This window comes from Bos javanicus, chromosome 6 (assembly GCF_032452875.1).
Source record: "Bos javanicus breed banteng chromosome 6, ARS-OSU_banteng_1.0, whole genome shotgun sequence".
NCBI classification, from domain to species: domain Eukaryota; kingdom Metazoa; phylum Chordata; class Mammalia; order Artiodactyla; family Bovidae; genus Bos; species Bos javanicus.
Window position 1 is genome coordinate 94,186,616 of NC_083873.1, and position 11,137 is coordinate 94,197,752.

The window sequence follows — 11,137 nt, forward strand, 5'->3', positions numbered from 1 at the left end:
ATTCTTTCTGTTAACAGAAATGTCTGAGTTGATATTTAATTTACCAGATGCAAGGGTAACACTGCTTTTACATTTAACAGTGAAAATAAAGTCTTCGGGGGCAAGCTGGCCTCCTTGGAGAGGAAGAACTGTGGACACTGGGGTTGCCAATCTGGCATCACATGGTTTTCCATACTTTGAACATCTATTTATTAAAGATTTTAAACAACTATTTCTTAAAAACCAATCAGTGCACAACACTATTTTAAGCACTGAGCCAGAGAAGTGAAGAGTCGCATTGTCATGTGTACCGAAATTGTGATTCCAAGTGGGGAGGGGGAAATACAAATGATAAGACGATGAAGAGAGAGATATTGTCAAATGGAGATAAAAACTGTATAGGAGTTCCAAGGATGGAGAGGTCTTGGTGGGCCAGTGACAAGTCAGTTTCTGTTCTGTAAGGCGGTATCTTCTCTTTCCTGTGCTGTACTGAATTGCTCAGTCGTGTCCAAGTCTTTGCAACCCCATGGATGGTAGCCCACCAGGCTCCTCTGTCCATGGGTATTCTCCAGGCAAGAATACTGGAGCGGGTTGCCATGCCGTTCTTTAGGGGATTCTTTACCATCTGAGTCCCTAAATTATCTGGAATACATGGGAGTATCTGAGAGGCCTCTAATTTTCCCTGAGTATGGACATACTCACAATAATGCCAGAGGAGCATAATGAGAGCAGGGGTCTTTATATACTTGAGTAACTCATGGAGATATAGTACAGGCTTAGAAACAAATGTGTGACTTGGGGACTAGTATAGAAAACTGTCGCAGAACTCTTTTAGGTAAAGTTGAATGCCTTTCCTTTGCCTGACTCTGATCTATAATTATTACTTAGTATTACATTTTAATCCTCTAAGAAGTATTGATATTTATTTACGCCACTTGGTTTGTCAGCTTTTCAAATAGGTTTGCTTTTTCTCAGATCATTTTCTGTGTTTTACCATCAATTGCCATAGAATTCTTTCTCAGAGCCTGGGTCTGGCTGAATAACAGATATCATTTCTGACAGTTGTAAAGTGAGGCTAACAAACGTCCCAATGAGGATGTCCTGTGCCAGGCTCATCCATCCAGCTGAATTTGCATTGTGAGTGTCATGGCCCACTGCTGCCCAGGGCTGCAGTCATTTATTTAATAACTCAGTTCATAGGCATTACAGGGTAACTGCAGCATTTCATATTATTCAAGACAAATAAAGAATACAAAAATGCTGCGTGGAGAAAAGTAACATTTTAGTTCTTCTCACTGACCATGGCTTTTTGAAATGCTGAGCTCATATGACAGTTACTCTTGAGTTGTAAAATGTTAACCAGAGTCTATTAAGTATGGAAAGTCTGTATTTCCAGCTGTGTCACTGAGGACTTTTTGCTTTGTGTTTACTGGCAAGGATTTTTAAGGTGTGTTTATTTTCCGAAACTCCAGTATTTAAAGTGCAGACCATTCATGCAGTAAGCAAATTGAACTTGCTTCTACGAGTTGATACTAAGAAATAATTGTGAAAAAATGCATTAACAGAAAGAAACATAGTATTAAATATAGATTATGCCTTCTTTGTAATGAATTTTCTTCCCTTTCTTTGGATCTGTTTACTTTTTTCCCTTTCGTTCATCTAAAATTAGTCTAGGTATTCAGTCTTATTTTGAATGCTACAAAGCTGTCATTGAAATAGCAAGCTAGAACAATGAAAATGAGCTGTCTTTAAGGGCAGACAAGAGTGTTAAAATAGCAATATAAAGGCACAAACTTCTAGTTAAAATCAGCCACAATTGTTAATGATGAAAATTTTTGCCCTTCAAAGATGTAAAACTGGTGAAAGCAATTTATTATTGTTCCTATGATTAGTCTCGGTATAGTTTATTTTGCATAGTAGATTCTCAAATGTTTAATGAATGAAAGTATAAATGATTTTCCTTGGTGATGAAGTCACACTGATGGAAATAAACACAGAAAAAAAGTCTGGATTCATAAAATGAGCCTCAGAGAGTAACCATAAAAATCATAGTTAAGACAACCCAACAAGTCTTTTTTTTTTACCTAAATAAAGATATTTTCTTCCATGGAATTTTTGAGTATTAAGAGCAAGTCAAAGTTGGAAAAAATCCAAGATAGGTACTGTTTGGGAAAGTTAAAACTTATTGCCACAGTCGTCTTTTCCTGCTGTGAACTCCTACAATTGTGTAGCTGCATCTCATTTATGAAATGTGTAGCTCTACACCTGGTTTTAAAATTGCCTGCATTTATACTGCTGGGGAGCAGGATACGCCATCCCAGAATGTGCCGCTTGAGTGTGTGGATTATCTCAAGCTACAGACAGTCAAGGCCCGGCAACTTCCCTGGTGGTCCTGTGGTTGAAAATCCACCTTCCAATGCGAAGGGTGTTGGTTTGATCCCTGATCAGGGAACTAAGATCCCACATGCCGTGGGGCAACTAGAACCTGTGCGCTGCAGCTAGAGAGAAGCCCACGTGCTGCAACGAAGGCCTAACACAGCCAAAAGAGAATGAAAAGAAAGACAGGCAAGGCCCAACAGATGCAGGAAGAGCTTTTCACCTCTCCTTTAACTATTTAAAATAATTTAGACAGGCAATCTGTGCCGAAAGAGAGCTTTGACCAGAGATAACTTTTTATATCAGAAAGACTTCTCTGCATGGCATGGCAAACGGTTTACAATGTTTACGCTCCTCATCTTCCCATGAATTGCCCTCCTCCCATTTGAAGCCCCAGACCTCTCCCCTCTTCTTCATTTAGGATGGTATATAAACCTCAATTACCAGACTATAAGGGAAGTATCATATTTTTATGGGGCTTCTGTAAGTAGGAAGTTTGGTTTTCTTCTGATCTGTCTTATGTTAAATTATTTTTTAGGCCAGCTGCTGCTGCTAAGTCGCTTCAGTCGTGTCCGACTCTGTGCGACCCCATAGATGGCAGCCCACCAGGCTCTGCCGTCCCTGGGATTCTCCAGGCAAGAACACTGGAGTGGGTTGCCATTGGCTTCTCCAGTGTGTGAAAGTGAAAAATGAAAGTGAAGTCGCTCAGTCGCATCCGACTTGTAGCGACCCCATTGACTGCAGCCTACCAGGCTCCTCCATCCATGGGATTTTCTAGGCAAGAGTACTGGAGTGGCTTGCCATTGCCTTAGGCCAGCTAAAGAACCTAAAAAGGAAGAAGGGAAAACTTTTCTGCCCCCAAAATACTATACTTCCAAATAAAAGCTCTTTGAGTCAGGCCTGTGTCCTCTTCATCCTTGTAGCTGTGCACTTGTGGTAGCTCAGTTAATTGTTAAATGAAAGCTTGTTTTCACGGGCTGGTTTACAATATTGAGGTTGGGAGGTGTATAACACGTAGACCTGGGATAAGCAATAACAATGCCGTGGGCTTGAGCTGGACTTTTAAGTGTGGTGGGGACTGATCATAAGTTTACCTAGAGAAGTGTGAAGACGTAGGGGAAATAAAAGACTATTGCAAACTTGAAAATTTGTGTTAGAGTCCACTTGTAGGAGGAGATAAGAGCACAGACAAATGTTCGTATAAGAATGCATGGCTTGTTAGAGAGCTGCCATATGGCTTGATGAGAAAGTAACAGGACATACAACTGGAAAGACAGGCAGAGAGAGGTTGGAAAGGGTCTTTCAGATCAGCTTCCCTTACACCTGGTGGGTGATGGGAAACATGGAGGATATTGTGCAGGAGATGATTACACATTTTATAAAGATTATTCTGGTAGTAGTGAGAACAACCGATGGGAGGGACTCAAGACCAGAATCAAGAAGACCAGTTATTGAGTGCCCTATAAAAAGGGTCACGTTGCCATTCCCCTCTCTCTTTCTTGGGATTACCTCCCAAATAAAATACTTGCAGTTGATTCCTTGTTTAAGGATTCCAAACCAAGACAAAATTTGTAGAGAAGTAGGAGTTAATGGAAAGGATAAGTTTGAAGATACAGAAAAGAGGAGAAATAATCAATGGAGCAAGGACTTTATGAATTGAAGAGAGGAGGTGGGGGTGATGTAGAAGCCTTGATGAGAGCAGTAGCAGTAGTTATAAATGCGAAAATTATAGAAGACTTGCAGAGAACCTTTTATAAAAAAAAAACACCTTTTATAAAAAGGTTTCAAGTGAGCTGGATACTGTGATTGACATGGGTAGTAAAAAGACAGTTAAATTATCATAGGTGAAGTACATCAAACAAAGTACTTAGTAAATATACTCAAACATAAAGTATTTATCATTTGCCCTCTTGATACTGGTATTTTATAATTTGAGGAAAAGCCTAGTTTCAAACATAAAAGACACTTGAAAGTTATTCCTCTCTGAATTGCAAAACTAAAGAACAAAACTTAATTTGTTCATAAGGGTAAAGGTCTTATTCTTTTTGAATTACAAAGATGAGATTTTGCAAAAATATTTCAAAGTAAACATCTTATTCATGTTTGGCCTAATATATTAAGTCATTAAAACACACACACACACACAACAACCTGTATTTGAAGAGATATTCAAATACAGGAATAAAATTTCAGATAACAAAAGGGATATGGTAATTTAAAACATTGACCACATTGTGCTTTCTTCATATTTTACTGTAAAAGCACAGACTGAACTGCTAATAACCTAATCCTAATGACCTGAAGGCAAGAATCAGAATAGTGATGCCTTCGTTCATTCAACATTTACTCATAAATTAATCATGCTGCTGCAGTTCTGTACCAGACATTGAAAATAAGCCCCAAAGACTCAATTCTTCTTCTGAAGGAATGAGCACTTTAGTTAAAGGAACTTACCTCTAAAGAAATCATTGCAACATAGAGTGATGAGTGAGTTAAGAGTCTTTCTGCATGAGGTGACATTGAAGGTGCAGAGTGGGTCTCTAAGGATAAATGGGCAATTCAATAGTGTGATTCTGGAAACTTAGGCAAAAGGAGTGGAGAGAGGGATGAGGAATGAGCTTAGAAAGCAAGTAAAGGGCCAGGTTTTGAAAGGCCTTAGGTGGCACATGTATTAATTAAGATTATGTTCTGCTCTAAGGATCAGAAAATCATACTCTAGCAGCTTAAGGAAGTATGGAGTTAGTATTTCTCACATACCTGACAATCTGGGGTATGTCTTTGATAAATACTTACATGATGCCTGTTTTCTAAGCCTTTTATAAATAATAACTCATCAGATGCTTATAATAATCATTTGCAGTGTGTATTATTTTTATCCTTATTGTACAGATGGAGAAACTAAGACATGGAGTAGTTAAGGAACTTAATAGTGCACAAGTAAGTGATAAAGTCATCTTTGAGTCCAAATGGCTTGTCTCAAGAGGGTCCTGAGTGACTCCATCCTGGACACCACTCTGCTGTCAGTTGAGAGAGAAATAGCAAGGTGAACCTCCCCTCCCCACACCACCCTGAAGTGGGAGCAAGATTGGCACATTGGAGAACTACAAGGAAGGAGAGACAAGGAAGAAAACATTTCTTTAGTGAAGTGAGAAATTCAATAGGAATAGCACATTCTGATCATTCAAGATCTCAGTGCTTCTGATGAGGAGAGAAATTTAATTAAATTGGCAATTAAATATCCCAGAGCTTTGGATTTTGCTAACTTACTAAATAGCAGGGAATAAACAGGAACCTGTAGGATTAGAGAACTTTCCTGATGGCTCAGAGTGTCAAGAATCCACCTGCAAAGCAGGAGACACAGGTTTGATTCCTGGGTCGGGAAAATCCCCTGGAGAAGGAAACGGCAACCCTTCTTGCCTAAAGATCCCACTCCTGTATTCTTGCCTGAAAAATCCCATGGACAGAGGAGCCTGGCAGGCTACAGTACAAAGGACTGCAAAGAATCGGACACGACTGAGTGACTAAGCACATGCAGCAAGGGGATAGTTACAGGATTAGACTCTCAAGAAAGATTTGTCAGTAGAGCTCGGCAAATATAGCCAGTGGCCACTTTTGAGTGGGGTAGAAAGTTTAATTCTCTAAACCTTATTTATATGGTTAATCTTACTTTGTTTATCTAATCTATTTTTAAATGGTAAGTTTGAAATATGTTTTTATTCTAAACAAATGAGTGTTTTTACACATGAAAAACAATAGTAAGCTTAGACACAAAAAATGTGTTATTCTTTCCTCTTTTTTTTTTTTGGATTTTTAGATCTTTAAGAAAATTGTTCTTCCTGTATTATCTTTCTGAAACATGCAAAACTTACTATGTTGCTGCTTTTCTGATTTAAAAAAAGTTACTGATGTCTTCCCTTTGCCTACCGAAGTCACTGCAATCTGGCCTGACTCTAGACTTCCAGCCTCTTCCCCTGTACATTTATAGCTCTGTCCACATGGAATTTCTCTCCATTCTCCGCACACCCCATGTCTTATACAACTGATGCCCTTTCAATGCCTGTGTCCTCCACATTGGTTTCCATGCCTGGATTGCCTTTGTTCTGACACTCCAAAGGCGTATAAGCTCAGATCTCATCTCCTCCATGAAGTCCTCTATGGCCACCCAGAGAGAATTATGAATGACCCTCCTCTGTGTTCCCATAATGCTGCTAAGCTTTTACCTCTTTTTTTATGATGATGAATTAGCCTTTGATATCTTATAACACTCAAGTCTAATTAGATGTACTATAGTCATAGAATCAAGGGAATTTGAGTTGGGAGGAACATAGAGATCAGCTAGGACAACCTTTTCATTCCACCAGAAACAACTGAAATTTGAAGGGACTTGTGCAATTTATTGGACTTCCCAGGTGGCTCAGTGGTAAAGAACCCACCTGCCAATGCAGGAGATGTGGGAGATGTAGGTTGGATCCCTGGGTCAGGAAGATCCCCTGGAGGGAGAGCATAGAAACCCACTCCAACATTCTTGCCTGGAGAATCCCATGGACAGAGAAGTCTGGGTATGGCCCATAGGGTCATGAAGAGTCTGACACAATTGAAGCAGCTCAGTTTGCACACACGTCCAATTTACTATTTCTGTCTAGTCTTAGGACTCAAACTAAAACTATTTCCTGGATCTGTGCTTTTTCTATTATAATATGTTGTGGCCATGAGGTAGATAAAATAATTCTTTTCATGGCCCCCCTCAACTGAAGATGTCCATACGCTCCGCATGGAACTTGTGAATGTATTGGGTTACATATTGTGTGTGCATGCTCAGTCACTCAGTCATGTCCAACTCTGCAACCCCATGGACTGTAGCCTGTCAAGCTCCTCTATCCATGGAATTTTCCAGGCAAGAATACTGAAGTAGGTTAGCCTTTTTCTATTCCAGACAATCTTCATGACTCAGGGATTGAATCCAAGTCTCTAGTATCTCCTGCGTTGGCAGGTGAATTCTTTACCACTGTACCAACCGGGAATGGCGAAGGAAAATGACGGTGTAGGTTAAATTAAGGTTGCTAATTAGCTGAATTTAAAATTACGAGATTATTCTGGATTTTCTGATTGAGCCCACTGTAATCAAATGGCCTTTGAAAATGGAAGAGGAAGGCAGAAAAGCATCTGAGTGATGCAATGTGAGAAAGACTTGATTGACATTTGCTGGCTTTAAAGATGGAAGGGGGCCATGAGCCAAGGAATGTGGGCAGCCTTTAGAAGCTGAAAAAGGCAAGAAAATGAATTCTCTCTCAGAGTCTCTGAAATGAATATAGTCTTTCCAACACTTTGATTTTAGCCCAATGAGATCCATTTCACACTTCTGGTCTCACAACTGTGAGATAATATGTATTGTTTTAAGCCACTATATTTGTGGCAATTATTACAGCAGAAATAGAAAACTAATAAGGCACTGAAGTCTAAATAAGTTTTAATGTATAACTCAAAGCTTAGTGAGGAAGATTTAAACACTCAAATACATATATATTTAAAGGTATATTTTATTTTGACAACTTTGGATTTATTCTGAATTTTTCAGTTTGTTCATTCATTCAATTCATCCAACAAATCACTATTGAATGTGTGACACTTGCCGTACTAGCGTTGTGGCAGATTCAATTATTGGCTTCAGAGTTTTCACTCCCTCCCTGCATCCACATTTTCACCATGGTTTCATAATGCATGGAGTGTACTCCTCTCTCTTCTGACTTTGGGCTTAGCCACGTGACTTGCTTTGGCCAAATAGATATGGAAAAAGTGTTTTGAGCCAAGGTTTAAGAGGCTCACATAATTCTTCTTGCTCTTTTATGCCTTTGTAATTCCATTACCTTAAGAAGAACTTCCCCTTGTCTTGACTCCTACCTAGCCTGGACAGCACATCAGTTCAGTTCAGTTCAGTCGCTTAATCGTGTCCGACTCTTTGCGACCCCATGAATCACAGCACGCCAGGCCTCCCTGTCCATCACCAACTCCCGGAGTTCACTCAGACTCTCGTCCATCGAGTCAGTGATGCCACCCAGCCATCTCATCCTCTGTCGTCCCCTTCTCCTCCTGTCCCCAATCCCTCCCAGCATCAGAGTCTTTTCCAATGAGTCAACTCTTCACATGAGGTGGCCAAAGTACTGGAGTTTCAGCTTCAGCATCATTCCCTCCAAAGAAATCCCAGGGTTGATCTCCTTCAGAATGGACTGGTTGGATCTCTTTGCAGTCCAAGGGACTCTCAAGAGTCTTCTCCAACGCCACAATTCAAAAGCATCAATTCTTTGGCACTCAGCCTTCTTCACAGTCCAACTCTCACATCCATACATGACCACAGGAAAAACCAAGAACACGTGAAACAGACCACCCAGCTGACCCGTGGGTCTATGAGTAAAATAAATGCTTGTTGTTCTGTGCCACTGGTATTTTGGGGTTTGCTCCATTGCTTTGTTAAGGCAGGAGTTGGTTGGTACTGTTGTACAAGCCAATGACCTAAACACACTTTCATAAGGACTTTGATAGAGGAATATGCAGTATAATACAGGCATTTCAGAGTACAAAAGAAAGCTGTGTTGAAGTGCCTAATCTAGGAGAGACAAGGAAGACTTCATGGACAAAGTGACATTTGAGCTGAGTCATCAAAAATGAATTTAATTTCTGTAGGCTTATAAAGAGTGTAGGGCAGTAGGTAGGAAAGATTATGCAGTGTAATTACAATACCTTTAAGCAAATTTAAAGGGAATTTAGCTTCAGCTGAAGGAACTAGTAAATATGTTGCTGCTTTACTTTATTTTTGCTTTTTAAATAATTTTCCATAGACCTGCAAAGTATTTCTCAGGCAGTTTGTTAAACAGATGTCATGTCTGCTTTCTGCAATGATAATCACAATCACTTCTTTAAGAGAGTAAGACAGGAGAGAAACGAGAAATGAAAATGAACTTGTTTTAAGAGGCTTCTAATGGTCAAGGTAAAATCTGTGCTCTTTCGTGGGTGGAGGGAGGGAGGATCAGTTTCCTGTCTCTCCTTTTGTGTCTCAGAGAAGCTACCAAAATTATCCTTCTTTTTCTGAGGTAATTTTTAATGCAGAATTATTCTTTCCAGCTGAATTGCTCCTGACTCACTTTAATTATCAAGTGATCTTAGCTGAACATGGAAGTCAACAATTATTATAGTAAGAAGAATTAACGGATTATGAAAAGATTACGACCATTATTTGTTAACTGTGTTGTGAATGGTGCTAATAATACCAAATCCATTGTTTTATTTCCCCTGTCTCTTGGTTTCTACTGAGCTCTGGGATATCCTACTATACCCTGACGTTAGTTAGCCATTTCCCAAATGCACACTTTAAGCCACAGGGGGAAGAGAAGAAAGTACTGCATTCTTCTCTTCTAGGAAAAAAACAGCATAATTTTCCGAATGATCCTGGGCCAGCAGTATTTTTGTCCAATAAAATATGCATATGTCATAGTCACCATTTCTACAGAGTTTTTTAATTTGTTCAAGAGCAGTCTTGGGAATACTTGAAAGCATGTGCATGTTCCGATGTCTGTTGAACTTCCCTCTAACATATCTGAAATTTACAATTTTAATTCATATGTAGAGTATTTTGCTACTTAAAAAAAATCTTATATTCACGTACCCAGATTCTATGCAACCTGCAGGAAAACATGCATATTCTTTCTCTGTGGGAAATGGAATGCAATTCCAGGCATTAGCAGGGTTGAAGATGTTAATGAAGAGGAATCTGCAAGTGTAACTAATATGATCTTATATTTAAACAATTCACAGATAAATACCATGGTTGGATTTAGATACCAGATGTCAAAGCACATAGTAATGTGGATACAGTTGCTTGCCTCCCTGTCACTGGTCGCCAGAAAGAAACAGATGGTTAAAAAGATATGTAGCTGAGGCAAGGCATGGAAATAGGAAACCACAGAGCAGAAATTCTGCCATTTAAGCAACAGCAATTTTCTAGTCTGGAAAACCTGGCTGTTTTATACCTCTACTTATACACTTAAGTAGTTTAAATGTGAAACATAGCAAAAATAGTCCAAGCAAGGTTGGCAAGTTGCAAATTTTGCAATGCATAATTGCATCTCAAAAATCTCAAAGGCAGACGCACAAAGTAGAAAGTAAACACTTGTATGCAGTTGAACACAATTATGTGGTGGTTATTACCTAAGCTCATTATAGTTTCAGAAGAGGCTCTGTGAACTTGTGCTCCAACTAGAGGGTCAGGCAAATGCAAATAAGAACCAAATTTGAAAGCAAGTGACAAAAAAAGATACAATTTAGACTGGAATCTATAATTTGGCTTTTAAAAATAATCCTCGGCAAGAATCATCCTCATTACAATAATGGCTTGTTTATTCTGCACAACTTGTTTGCAATTACAGACCCTCTTTCAAAGCTGATTTCAACAGGAAATAAGAGCATGCAAAAAAGGGAGAGCTTTTTGGCTGGTCAGTTGTTATAATTAGAGTGGATGCATATATGTATCATAAAACCATTTACGCCTTTACTCCAAATCTTTTCATTTCAGATTCCTATCATTGAAATTGAAAGCCTCAAATAGTCTATTATTCTAAAGAAATCATTATAATTGAATTTCTAATGAGGATGTCTATGGAGCTTTGTTCTTGGTATTTCCATTATAGGATTGGAGTCGTATGCATCTATTATGGTCAGGTGACCATGAAATGATGAGCTACAGCTGTTACAGGACATGTCTCTGCTGGTGCTTAATTCATAGCAAATACAC

General features: G+C 39.1%; 1 long non-coding RNA gene across 1 annotated transcript in view; it reads left to right on the forward strand.

Moving 5' to 3' along the window:
- The window catches only part of LOC133249758 (uncharacterized), a 475,012-nt gene extending 466,327 nt beyond the window's left edge, over positions 1–8,685 (forward strand). The window contains exon 3 of the long non-coding RNA XR_009737088.1: positions 8,463–8,685. This is a non-coding gene — a long non-coding RNA (uncharacterized LOC133249758). The remainder of the gene's footprint in view (positions 1–8,462) is intronic.
- The last annotated feature ends 2,452 nt before the right edge of the window (positions 8,686–11,137 follow it).